This window comes from Mauremys reevesii, linkage group 6 (genome assembly GCF_016161935.1).
Source record: "Mauremys reevesii isolate NIE-2019 linkage group 6, ASM1616193v1, whole genome shotgun sequence".
In the NCBI taxonomy this organism is placed as follows: domain Eukaryota; kingdom Metazoa; phylum Chordata; order Testudines; family Geoemydidae; genus Mauremys; species Mauremys reevesii.
Window position 1 is genome coordinate 4664943 of NC_052628.1, and position 14250 is coordinate 4679192.

Genomic DNA, 14250 nt, shown 5'->3' on the forward strand with positions numbered 1-14250 from the left:
ACTCTGCCCTGCAGGGAAGGCTCCTGCCCCAGCCCCAGGGCGCTGGGCTGGCTGAGACGCTCCGGCTCTGGGACGTGGCAGCAGGGGACCGCGCCCAGCCCCGAGCGCAGCGCACGCTGCAGCCCGGCCGCTTCCCAGGGCGCAGGACCAAGCGCCCCAAGGCGCACCGCCCTCCCCGGCTCCCCCCGCCCGGTCCCTCCAATCCGGGCCTGCAAACTACATCTCCCAGCATCCCGCTGGCCCCACAGTGCCTCCCCCCCACTCACACACACCTGAAGAGCCAATGAGCAGCCAAGGAGCGCAGCCCCAAATGCCAGGCGGCGCTTCCTGCCCCAGTGACACCGGGGCGCGTTGGGGACGGTGCTGCGCCGCGGTGAGTTTCTGGGCGCGGGGGGTGGAGGTGGGATCCAGGGCGCTCGCCTCTCCTAGGTCCCCTCCCTTGGCCAAAGGGGGCTGGGGAAAGGGGGACGCCCCATCCACATGAACAAGCGTCCCCCCCTCCCCGTGTGGGGGCCACCTGCCCGGCCACTGCTTGACCAGGCTGCGAGCCCCATCCCCGGCTGGGACGAGCCGCCTGTCGCCCCGCGCTGCCGCTTGCAGAGAGCCAGGCTGCAGCAGCGCAAGGACTCATCAGCCAGGGGTCTGTGCCATCTCCCCTCTGCGGGATCTGCCCCCCCGCCCCTCCATTTCCAGTGGGGCTAGGGGGACACTTCTCGGGGGCTTGTTATTGCTTGCTCATATCGAGGCGCCCTGTCTAGCTGCGTGCGTCGGAGACCTCTGCCAGCAGCCGCCTCCCCTCCAGAAATCATTGCAAAACAGACTGAATCCTGCCATTGCCCTGTAGGACTCGGGCGGGGAGTTCTGGTTTACGCTCCCTGTGCATTGTCAGCACCCTGCGGGCTGACAGGCAGCTCCTCGGAGTTTTCTGGCTCGACCCCCGCGCACTAGAAGAAACTGTTGGTTCTTTGGTTAATAGATAATGCACTTTACTTCTTCACGGGCGGGCGTTGGATTCTGTGCCTGGGGAGTGAAGGGAGATTGGCTCCTTCACAACAGTGTGTTTTTTAAATAGTGAATCAGAAAAATCATATGGAAAACGGTGCTTAGTAGGGTTGAGCCCTGAAATAACGTAAACTCTGGAGCTGGATTGGAGTTTACAGCTCAAACTTAATAGGCTGAGTTAAAAGATCCAGATGTGTGGGGACAATGGGATCTATAAACTAATTTAGTAACATTATTAATGGGGGGAGAGCACTCATGTCATATGTCTTTTATGCAGCACTCTAGAATTAACAGCTTTTGGGCTCAGGGTTCTTTGTCTGGACCGGTGCCTTGCGAGTTTAATTACTGTAATAACTTTTGATGAGTGGGATAGATACGCTACAGGGAAACCTCTAATCCCTCAAGCCAAGCTGCCTCTTCCAGATGTACCCTGTACCTCGCTTGTTACTAACCAGCTGTCATTTTAGGACTATAATTACCAAATAAGTGGCTATAAAACACACACATCAGCTGAAGGGTGGAAGGAGAGCAGAAACCCAGTTCACTGTCCTGCAATATACTTAATCTGGAGTTGAGAGAGTTAGCGGGATCTAGTTTGTTACTAGCTTTGCAATATTAGGGAACCCTTAATGGACCATTGAAAATACTAATGCCCGTGAGTTGCACTTGGATACCACAGAGATGGGAGCATATCTGGATAGTTGGTAGGTTCCCTTCGAAATAGCATGTATGTGTGAATTTGAGGCGGGGGAGTTGAGTCTGCAATCTTGGTGTATAATCCTTCTGTTAAATGCTGGAGCTGTGCTAATTTTCCATGCAACTATGACTGATAACTAATCTGCTTTGGACCATAAACTCCTGAGGTCAGGGAATGTGCCCCCGCCTGTTTAGGCAGAGCAGTGTGGCCTCGCAGCACTATATATACATGTTTTGCAATGGCAACATTAGCTGGCAATGTGATTATGCAACAGTGAATGTTTGGCCTAAGAGTATCTGGCTTGTAGCTAATCACCTTGTCAGCAGGTGTAAGTGCTCCCTGGAGCTATGGAAGCTGGTGCTCTTTATGAGTCACAAGAGGTTTTTTTTTTCCCCTTCCAATTTATTCTTCAGTTTTAAGGCTGCCTTTTTGTGCCATCTCGGCTCACAACCCAGCTCACGAGCCAGGAGGCAGGTAGATGCCAACCCAGGTCTCTAGATGGGTGGGAATAAGGGGACCCCATATCCACCCCAACTCCTTTATATGAGCAAGCTGCAGACCTGCCTGCGGAACTCTTTGGTGTCCCAGTGGGGATTTTAACGAGTCCTCAGCATCTCGACGAAGCGGTGATGCTGTGGCCATCAGGCCTTAAGCCAGTGCCCTGCCTTGCTCTTTGGGTGTGATTCATCATTCTTTGAAGCTAGAACCTTCCTGGACTTCTTGAAGACTCAGCTGCAAGAGAGCAAGACAGCAGAATTCAATGTGGAAGACTCTGCTTAGGAACCCTGAACCAGATGCAGCATCACACCACCACCCCTCAGTATTCATGGGCGCTTGGGTTTCAGAATTGCTCAGCAGGCAGGATGCTGAGCTCTCTGGAAAACCAGGCTACTTATTAGGTGCTGAAATGGGAGTTCTGCTCTCCTTACGTTCTGGTACCAGCTCTGGGAGCTGAGAACCTTCTGAACAATCTCCGCTGGCAGTGACGCCTAATGGGGAGCAAAGCACTTCAGTGCAAATGAGACACCACTGGGAGAGAACTTGGAGCAAGACCCTTGGGAACCTCGGCTCCATGGTCAGAAGTGGGCTGGCTGGGGAGATGAGATGGGAGCACTGCCGAGCTTTGTGGGTGAGGGGGTTAGGTAGGGCTGCCTCCCTCTGAAGATGAAGAATTCAGTGGAGATGGGCAAGAGCAAAGACCAGCTGGAGTGCTGGGGAAAAGAAGCTGTTGGCGAGTGGGATGGGAGAGACGGTCTTGGTGGCCCTGGTCCCCATATAGCCGTAAGTCACTGCTGTTCTACACAGGGCTAACTTCACCTACCATCAAAAGGCAGCCACCTCTGAGGTGAAGTGTGGGATCTGCATAATGGTGCACAGCAACAATAAAAAAGCAGCTGACAACAGGGAAGTGAAGGATGATCCTAGAGCCAATGAAAACTACAGGGAGGATTTAGGGAGCCAGACTGTCATTACCCAAGCTGGAATTTGACCAGCACTCAAGAGTCATTACACCTTACCTTGTGGCAAAGGTTGTGGGTTCTTTAAGGAGCCTATAGGGTCGGGCTCTCTGAAACACAGCACCCCAAATACCAGACTGGTGCACTGGGGGCAGGACTTGCCTTGAGGAAAAGATGCTCCCAATTGAGTCACCAGCGCCATTCTTTGCAGTGCCTCTTTGTTGCTTTGGTGGTGTCCCATCCAGTCCCTCACTTGGCTTGCTCCCAGGCTAGCTGGCGATGTGGCATCTGACAGCTCCAGCTGACATGGCTGTTGCTGAAGACGTTTGAAGTAAAAACCAGGCGCTGGCGTTTCCTGGACAGGACTCTAGCCACATTGTTTCATGGTAAGTAACCAAGCTCCTTAGCCCAAGCATGTCTGAAGTGCAGCTCGGACAGGTTCTCAGTGTCCGAGCCTGCAGCTAGCTGTGGTCCCTTGACCAGTTAGAATGCCGGTGATGCTGCTTCCTTCTACACCAACGCCCAGAGCTCCAAGGGCAAGAACGAGCCATCCCCTAGTCCTGGGCGACAGCTGTGCCTACTGGAGAAAGGCTGGCCTGGAAGTTTGGGGTCTTTCCCTAACCTTTGTGCCAGGGTCCTATTAGAACTGGCAACGCCAGGCCTGCGGGACTGGGAACATCGGAAGTTGAGGAACCAGTTGGAAGAGCTGTAGGGCAAAACTCTGCCGTCTCCAAAGCAGAACTGGGCTGGGGCGAGCCAGGGGATGCTATGCCAGGAGGGGTTATGCCTAGGGAGGGCACTAATTAGCATGCTGGGAAGCTGCTTCATCCCCAGAAAAACCGTGCCCTCATCCTGCTTCCCCCGCTCCTGCCCAGTACAGCTCCCATACTGTTATACAGTGGTGGGGCTGTAGGTACATCCCTGGCCAGACACGCCTCTCCAGAAGCATTGGCTGGACCGTATCCTGCAGCTCAGCTGTAGCTACTGCCTGTGCGATGCCCCTGGAGAAGGGGAGAGGGAAGGGCTGCTTGCTCCACCTAGTACAGGCCTGGCCGTAACTTGCCCCTAAGGCCATGTCTCACCTAGCAAAGCCTTGCCAATATAGCTACACCAGTATACAGTGCAGGGCAACAATAAAAATCTGGTATACTGATACCAGCAAACCTTCCCAGTGGAGACACCGCTTATACTGGCAAATGTGCTTTTGCTGGCATGGCTTATCCTGGTTCCCTGAGTGAAATAAGCTATCTTTTTTGCCAGTACAACTGCCGCTATACTAGGACTTTTGCCGGAATAGGGGGGGTGACCTTTTGGCAACACTTCTATCAGCCATTACTATCCTGGCAAGCTTCCAGTGTAACCCTGGCGTCAGCGTCAAAGATTTATCTAGGACGATCGTTCTCGAGAACATGTGGTGCCCGATTTGATGGCAAATTGGCAATAACGAAAGAGGCCATTATGAGGCAATGGGAGGAGATTGCAATCGTTTGGTAGTGGTTTTTTGCCCTTTGGCAGAAGCCTAAAGCAGTGGTTCTCAGACTTCTTTACTGGTGACTCCTTTCACACAGCAAGCCTCTGAGTGCGACCCCCCCTTATAAATTACAAACACTTTTTATATATTTAACACCATTATAAATGCTGGAGGCAAAGCAGGGTTGGGATGGAGGCTGTCAGCTCGCGACCCCCCTATGTAGTAACCTTGCGACCCCCTGAGGGGTCCCAAACTCCTGGCTTAAAGGGACACAGTCAGGGCCTTATGAAACCTGTTCATCAATAGAAATGCTTCTGTTGAGAGTCTTAATAAATAAATAAAGGTATATGTGGAGGCAGGGGGGGAATAACATTTCCCTGCGTTATCTGCAGTTCCCTGCTAAGGGAAACGCACTAGCAATTGGCCTAAAATAGGTAAACGTGACTATTTACACCAGATTTTTGTACTTCGCTCATTCTGGGTCAATGGCAGTACTGCCAGCCTCAGGCATTCAAAAATTATGCAATTTGCTTCAATATTCTTATTACACTTAAAAAGTCGTCATAATTTAGGCTGTTTTACTTTCGGGTTTGAGCCTCTTGGAGTCCTGTTTTCAAGTTTTGCTCCGCAGTCAGCAGGGCTAGAACTAACTAGGTCAGTGAAATCTGAAGTTCTCCAATAGCATCCCTGCGGGAGGTAGGGGTGTAAGAAAAACCATGAGACGCCTAATAAAATGCTGGGAATTGGCAACAACACTGCCCATGGCATTTATTGGAGAAAAGCATAATCTGTCTTTGAAATCAGTTTTAATAACTCTGAGTGCTGTTAGGAACTCAAATAAGGAAGTCCTATATTATTTATACATTTACACCTGGCAGTTTCCCTTCAAGTTCTGCCGTTGCAGAGTTGACTCCTTACATAACTGATTAAGTGTCTGCGCATGATTGTAATGTAAAAGGACATCCCAAACTGGTTCAAATCATATAATAGTCTGTATAGAGGTGCGAGATTAGACTATAAAGTTCACATTCGTTCCTATGATAGGGGTGGACTTTTTTGTGGTTGTATGGAGAGAACTCTGCAGAGTTTCAATATGGAGTCTGTCTGTGCAGAATTATTAGAGTGCCAGCAGAGACATGGAAGGAAAGGGCGTGTGGATGGGCCTCTGTAGGACATGGCTGCTGGCTTCCGTGTCTTTATTTAGCACTGAGTATGTTGTCCCTGTTTAGTAACTGGTTGACACCGTGGCAAGTGCTTATTTCCCATACACCCAAAGCTGCCACGAGCTCCTTATTGCCAACCTCTAGAGCTCAAAAAATCAGGAGTCGGGCTCCCAAAATCATAATTTTTTTTAAAAACACTTCTCTTGAGTTGCCTTCTGATTTTTGACCTTTGGGGGCTTCCCCCCCCTCATATTTTTCTCCAAACCCAGGAGAGCTAGATTTGTTTGTGGTGGTGGTGGTTTGTTTAATGAAAGCTGAGATTCTCACATAACCACATGACTGCAGGAGCTGGGGCTTTACCAAAAACACCCAATACCGCAAGAGCTGGCAACGCAAACTGCCATTTAGAGTCTCATTCTGTCCAGGAAAGGAGAAGAGAATAAATCAAGTCTTCGTGGGAGTGCATGAGCCGTGTGACCTTCCGGAACATGCTGTGTCAGCTTTGCCTTGCAAAATGGCAGCGTGTCTCCAAGCAGCTGTCTGTCTGAAGAAACTTAAAGGTGCAGTACCCTGAAAATAAGCTAATGTCACAATAGGCCGATGCAAAGGAACCTGTCTCTCCTCTCTTCCCCGTACGTGTTCTCTGCTGGTACTGGTATCTGCTATAGGCTTGCTTGGGATTCTGCCAGTACATAGCAGTTGATCACACCCGCTTAATCGGTGATCAGAAAGATGAGACGCTGCCCAGCCCTGTGAAGTGGAATCTTAGCCAGGCTTATTTTTAAACTGGTTTAAAATATGCAGACATGGAAATGTGGAGACAGGGTCACCACTAGGCCCAACAACTTATAGGGAGGTTTTTAAAGGGCGGGTACCAAGCTGCGTGGCTCATGCTACAGTTCCATGGGGAGAGTGAGATGTTGCCAGGACCCTTGTGGCCAAAATAGCAGGTGGAAGCGGCTAGCGCAGCCTGGATCCAGGTACTGCTGTGCAAGGGAGTCCAGCATGCATGCAGGAGGCGAGGTGAGGCTTTGTCAGAAAGGCTGGGGCAATCCGTATGGGGCTATGGGCACGGGGGCCTCTGGTATGAAAGCACCATCTGGAAAGGAGGCGTTTCTGTAGAATGCACGAAGCAGCCGCTACTTGGCTGTCACCCGGAAACCAGCATAACCACATCAGAACCACTCTCACCAGAAAATTGCTGACTCCCCTGCGGCTGCACATAGGTGCAACCGCACTGACTGTGGGGAGGGAGTGCCTGCCTCCTCCGCCTGCTTCCTGGGAGATGCCAACAGGTGCTCCATTGGCAGAAGGAGCTATGACTTCTTCCTCCACTCCAGCAGCTGGGCATTGTGGAAAGCTGGCTTCTAAGGCACCAAGCCACCAATGAGCTAATTTGTCTGGCTTGGTGACTTTGGCAGCTGTAGGACCTGGGAGGGAGATACTACTGCACGTAAGAGAGATTCTGGAGGGTCCTGGACCTCCGGTACTGGACCCTTTTCCCCCACAACGTTCCTACTGGATAGGGCATCTTGGTCAGCTGATAAACCAGGGTGCGAATATAACCTGGTGCGAATATAATCAGGATTGTTGCAGGTAACTTGGAGAGGCTCTGTGCTGATCAGTCTGTGAAGTTATACAAGACGGTGCTTGTGGGAAATCAAAAAGTCCAAGGGTGATTCACTGGCTTGGCCCAAACTATTACGTCTCCCTCTAGTGCAGGGGTCGGCAACCTTTCAGAAGTGCTGTGCCGAGTCTTCATTTATTCACTCTAATTTAAGGTTTCGTGTGCCAGTAATACTTTTAAACATTTTTAGAAGGTCTGTTTCTATAAGTCTATAATATATAACTAAACTATTGTTGTATGTAAAGGAAATAAGGTTTTTTAAATGTTTAAGAAGCTCCATTTAAAATTAAATTAAAATGCAGAGCCCCCGGGACCGGTGGCCAGGACCCAGGCAGTGTGAGTGCCACTGAAAATCAGCTGATGAGCCGCCTTCGGCACACGTGCCATAGGTTGCCTACCCCTGATCTAGTGACTGGCTCCAGTTTGAAAGTTATTCACAGTTAACGAGCTACTCCTTTACCTCAAGTGGTCGTGGCTCTTAGCTTTGAGGCCAAGGTCCTCCTGTCGTCCCTGCTAACCATCGTGACCCTAGCAGAGCTGAGCACGTGTAATAAAAAGGTAATAATTGGAGATATACCAATCTCCTAGAACTGGAAGGGACCTTGGAAGGTCATCTAGTCCAGCCCCCTGCCTTCACTAGCAGGACCAATTTTTGCCCCAGATCCCTAAGTGGCCTCCTCAAGGATTGAACTCACAACCCTGGGTCTAGCAGGCCAATGCTCAAACCACTGAGCTATCCCTCCCCTCCTTCAATTGAGAAGATTGGAATAATAGCTTACCGACTTAGGGTCCTCTTGCAAATCTGTGCTTCAGCTCCCAGGCGACATTTCTCATGCATCGAATGCAGCACATTATCTCATCGCTTAAGGTGAAATTCACAAGGCTTACGTTTTGAGCGCTTAAGTGGTGCAGACTTTTCGGGGCTGGTCCTCTGCACTGGGATCGTTTAACCTGAATTAACTGGCATGAGCTTTTACTGCTTCAAACTTCTGGACTTTTAAGAGCTGGCAGTAAATTCTGTGGAGTTCACTTGCTGATTTGTTGTTGAAGCTTCGTGTAGCTTAAGTGAAACTATTGCTACATAGTCCTGGGATGGAATTCTTGTTTGCCTCACTGATATGTTGTGTAAAAAAAAGTTTTTTATGTACAGAAGAGATCTCTGTCTCCTGAGCAGTTTAGACCTGATTTATCCTACCTTGCTGATAAAGACAAATTGCGTGTTTGAAATTTCCCTTTAAAATGACCTAATTACAAAACTACTGCGAAGCTAGTGCTGCTGTTGTGGTTATTCTGGTGCCTATTAATCAAAGGACTATCAGATTTTCTGTCCTGTGGAAAAAGATCTTGAGATTTCTGAATTATTTTTTGTCCCAAGTATGGATGAAAAGCCAAAACTTTTCACAAAACAAAATTAGCAAAACTTGATTTCAGTTTGAGCAAACCATTTTTGTTTGAATAAATTCAAAATGTTTCATTTTGATTTCAACCCATCTTTAAAAAATTGTATAAGTACCTTTGAAACAAAACTCAAATCTTTGTCTGAAAAGGGAAAAATGAGATGTTGACACTTTAAAAAAAAATTGAAAAATTTCACATGAAATTTTATCAGATAGAATTTTGCAAAATACGTTGGCGTTTTCCAAAGAAAACTATTCTGATTAAAAAATTTCCAACGAGCTCCAGGTAGATCCCACTTCAGGCAGAAGAAATCTAGTCCAGGTCTTACCTGTGACCAGTAGATAGAAAGTGTTGGCTAAGGCTAAGATCAGACAAATATAAAGCACATCTTTGATCTGTGACAGAAATACATCAGTCAGGAAGGCTTTGTGTAGGTTTTCCTATGTGTTTGTTTTGTTTTGATCCAGTCAAAAATAAATGGGTGCTTTGCTACTGTTGGAGACTAAACTAAACTTTCTGGTAGTATCAAAGAAAACTGTGACGGCACATAAACTGTGTCCCAGTGGACAGTATCTGACTTGTTTGCAAAAGTCTGTTCTTGTTTTCTTCCATACACAGAGCAGTGCTATACTGGCTCTAAATGGCTCTTTCGAGAATAAGGAAATCTGGGAAGATTATGTTCTTTTTAAATCTTCCCAGAGAGAGGGGGCACATGGTGTTCAAGACTTTTTAGTAGGTCACGGGTAGAGGGTAAATGGCAGTTGTTTTGCTGTTTGTGGCATTCCAAAATAACGTTAGAAGCACCTGCTGTTGGATGCAAAGGCCAGAATTCTCAAAAATAGGAGGCTAACTCCAAGCTTCCAGATGGGCGGCCTACCTGGTGGGAGCTACTGGGCACTCGGCACGCTTAGAAAATTGGGATATGAGTATCTCCGTTCAAGGAACTAGACAAAAGGTTACAAATGCCGGGACGCAGAGAGACTCTTGCAATGTTAAACACGTGTTCTCCAAAACAGATAACTGTTTGTATGGGTGGGCTCCGCAAAAGCCCTCAGCGTTGGTCTGACTCTGCTCCCAGTGATGTTGATGGTAAGGCAGAGCTCCATACGCTTGGCCACTTTCATAGTGCCAGCTATGTAGATTTCAGACTCCACCTCCAGAGGTAATGTAAGTTTTTGGCCTAACAAACACTGCTGCCGTCGGGTTTGTGTGGCCAAATCTCCCTGCATTGCATTAGGCACTTTCCCTTCGGAGTGCTACTCCATGTGTGCTTTAAATTTGTTTTGCAGGTGCCCACATCTGGTGACAGCAAATTTAGTGTGAAGGTAATTTGGAAAATGCTGTGTAAATGCTTATGACAAATGTCTTCACCCCGGCTACCACTATTGTCCTCTCTAGTAGGTTAGAAGTGAACGGAAATATAAAGCAAGTCACCCAGATCTGTGCTATTTTGAAAACCAGGCAAGACTGAGTTTAAACTCATCCCACCTCTTCCCCCAAAAACGTCCTGATCACCAGACACACTGTGTAAAGCACATGAGCTCTCGGGCTTTGGTAGTTACATTCATGCTCTATTGCCTTCATTTGTTGCTAGTATCCCAAGGATCTATTAACATGAGAGCTGGGTTAATATCATAAACCCACGTGGATCAACCAAGGGTTGTGGTGGATTCTCTGTCACTGACCATTTTTAAATCAACGCTGGATGTTTTTTCTAAAAGATCTGCTCTACGAAGTATTTTGGGGAAGGTCTATGGTCTGTGTTATACAGGAGGTCGGAATAGATGATCACAATGGTCCCGTCTGGCCTTGGAATCTATGGAATCCATGCCTAAAGCCTGCAAAGAGAATTACCTCTTGCATCTGCCTTGAGTGTAACGTTTTCTTCTCTCCTTATCTCTATTCATCTTATTGTTACCACCTTCCCCCACAGTGACTGGCCAGCCAACTGGAGTTACAAGCAGCACCACACTTGGGTTAAGGGTTTGTGTGTGTGGATGGAGTGGCAGATATGGCAATATCCTGGATAAACCTTACTCAATTAAGTTTAAGTATCTTAGGAGTTTATTGTATTTAAAAATGCAAATGTTTATATGTTACCGGGGGATTGTATGTAATTTATTTAAGGGGAAGACAGGATTAAAGTAAACCCTGGAAAGTGTAATGAGCTTCAAAGGACTCTTAAAATAACAAGCCAGACAAGACTGAACTTTCAGTTGAGTGGCTGTCCTAGGAAAAGGAGAATGCAAATTACCCACTGTGAAACTCTGTACCTCAGAATGGCACCCAGTAACCCCCATATTCATCATGTCTATATTGTGATAGTTCATACAAAGCATGTCATGTGAGAGATCCTATGAAAGGTAATGATCTGCTGAAACCCATTGTTCTGTCTAAATATGTATATCATTAGTGCGTATGAGGTTGAGATTTTGCTGTATGGTTGTTCCTGAAATATGCTGTAAATTTGCTAGTTACGTACAAAAGACCCCACCCAGGCAGGTGCTCCATGACTATTCATCAGCAGGAGGGTTATAATCAAGGGATTTACAATTCAACAACAGCTGCCCGAGTACACACAACGAGGGTTTACTTGATCACTGTAACTCAGCAGAGTTCACCGGGACATGTCTGGGCAAGTGTCTCTCAGGAACATGGACTGAGGGTATAAAATAAGGAACAGTTGCAGCATGTCTTTGCCTTTCTCCTCCCCCACCTACACTGGAAGCAACTGGAATGCCAAGAAGATGAAGGTCATCTGAGGAGACTGGCCCAGGCTTAAGGGGAAACCTGTGTATTAAGAACTGTTTTAAGAACAGTTCACCGGCCACAGGCCTTGTTGGAGTGATCTTTGGTATGCTCATTATCATATCCTTTTTAATGAGTTTTCTCAGTAACGCTTTCACTTTAAGAATAAATGTACTTGCTTAGGAAGAGCTGTGTGGTAACTTATAACTCTGGCAATTGCACTGTTCTCTTATGAGGAGAAAAGTATGGCAGGCCTGCTTAGGCAATCTGATTGTGTGGGGAACTCACAGTGCAGACAAGGAACTGTGCAGCCTAGAAATACCATGATTGATATATGCAGGTCTCCACGTAAGAGAGGTGAGAGCTGGGGAGCCAGAAGCCTGAGAGTGGGTGTCCTGGCTGGACCCTGAAGGGGGAATACAGGTGCAGTTATCCTGAATTGTGACAGATGGAACTAGAGTTAACTCTGTAGTGAAGACAGGTCATAGTTAAGACATTTTAGTCTCGGGTATTTTTAATAAAAGTCGTGGACAGGTAGGGGTGAAAGTGAGCCGGTACTAGCCTGTATGCAGCCCACGTTAAAGTGCTGCCACGGCAGCGGCCAGAGCCCCAGGCCTTTTTAAATCACCACCAGAGCCCCGGGCAGCGGGAGCCAGGCAGCGTGGATGGTTTGGCTGGGGGAGGCTGACCCCCCCAGCCCCGTCCCTTCAGCCTAAGGACCCGCCCCTTCCAGGGGCCAGAGCCGGCCCCCATACCCATAGGCGCCGACTCCATGGGTGCTCCGGGACTTGGAGCACCCATGGGGGAAAAACTGGTGGGTGCAGAGCACCCACTGGCAGCTCCCTCCCCCGTCCCCCCAGCTCACCTCTGCCTCCATTCCGCCTCTTCCTCTGAGTGGGCCGCTGCGTCCTGATTCTCCCCCATCCCTCCCAGCACTTGCGCCGCGAAACAGCTGTTTCGCGCGGCACGCCTGGGAGGGAGGGGGGAGGCGGAGGAACGCAGCACACTTGGGGAAGAGGCGGGGCCAGGGCGGGGATTTTGGGAGGGATCCAGTAGGGATGGGGGGGAGTCAGGGCAGGACTGGGGGGGCCTGAGCACCCACCGGTGCCCATACCGGTAAGAATTTATTACTTTCACCCCTGTGGACAGGTCACTGGCAGTAAACAAAAATTCACGGCCCATGACCTGTCCATGACTTTTACAATATATCCCTAACTAAAACTTGGGTCAGGGGTCCGCAGGTGCTCTGGGGGAGGGTGGTCCGGGGACACCACGGGTGCTGGGGGAGTGGCCCAGGGGAGCCAGGCAGCTCTGCCACGTGGCCCAGGACCAGCTGGTGCTGGGGCAGGGTGGGGGCGGGCAGCGGCACAAGCCCCAGGGCCCCTGCTGATGCTGGGGGGAGAGGGGGCTGGCAGGTTCCCTACCTGGCTCTGACCAGCAAGTCTCCGTAGGGGGAGGGGCGACCAGGGGAGGCTCCGCGTGCTGCTCATGCCACAAACCCCGGCTCCGCAGCTCCCATTGGCTGGGAACCACAGCCAATAGGAGCTTTGGGGGCGGCGTCTGCAGATGTGGGCAAGCCCCTTGGCCCCTCCGCCTAGGAGCTGCAAGGACATGCCGGTGAGAGCCCCCCACTGATGTAAGCGCCGCTCCTGCACCCCAACACCCTGCCCCAGCCCTGAGCACCCTTCCAAACCCAAACTGCTGCTGGCCCAGGGGCTACAGAAGTCACGGAAAGTCACGGAATCTGTGACTTCTGTGACAGACACGCAGCCTTAGTCATAATTTGTGGGAGGCTTATGAGACACTGTAAAGTCATTGGATTTGGATAAAAAGACAGACAGACAGACACACACACACACACACACACTCCTCTCTCTCTCTCTCTCTCTCTCTCTCTTTCTATCATTCATTCAGGTTCTGTATAGATGTTATAGTTACCAGCCTAGATGTTGCTCATGCTAAGTTACTGGCCAGGTATCTTGGTCATGAGGATGGAGCCGAGTCTGTGTCAGATGCATCTGATGCTCCTGGAGGCTGGCGGCAGAACCATAGACTCAAAGTTCTTATTCTTTAGAGTCCAGTTTTATAGGAATTTATTCCTATGTCAGTTTATGAGAGTTGCTTCATTTTGCTGTTGCTAAATCAATCAGCAGGTGGCTTGGCTCCATGTTATTAGATGTTTTGTTTTTCCTTCCTTTGAGGTGTGGTGGGTGGATTCCAGTTTGCCCTCCGGGGGTCATCTGGTTGATCCCACTTGACACCTTCTTCAGCCGACACTGAATTCTTCAGGCTGGTGACTCCCTAACCATTCATTCATTCACATACATTCTCTATGTTAATCACATCTATTTCACTGTCTCTTTACTTTTTGGGGTGTTACCAATTTATGTGAGACTCCCTGTCTTTTAACAAGCAAAGATAAAGTGAGATGAAAACTTACAGAGGGTGGGGGTCTCTATCTATACACTATAACAGCTACGGTTTTGGCTTACTTAGAGTTAATTAATGTTTAACAAGTTTTATACAAAGTATTTCTTTGAGCTTAACAAGTTTTATACCAAGTATCTCTTTGAGCAGGGTTCACACAGACACAGCTGGTGGCTTGCAAGTTAGAGGCTAAATGTTGGGAATCACAAATTTACTTCTAACATAAACCTTAAGTTATAAAGTATTAATTAACAATAAAT

The 14250-nt window shown here is 48.8% G+C and overlaps 1 protein-coding gene across 1 annotated transcript in view; it reads left to right on the forward strand.

Annotated features, from left to right (window-relative positions):
- The first annotated feature begins 245 nt into the window (after positions 1 to 245).
- LOC120408170 (myogenesis-regulating glycosidase-like) overlaps positions 246 to 14250 on the forward strand; it is a 43551-nt gene continuing 29546 nt past the window's right edge. Inside the window, exon 1 of the mRNA XM_039544791.1 lies at positions 246 to 373. The gene's annotated coding sequence lies outside the window, so the exon portion shown is untranslated. The remainder of the gene's footprint in view (positions 374 to 14250) is intronic.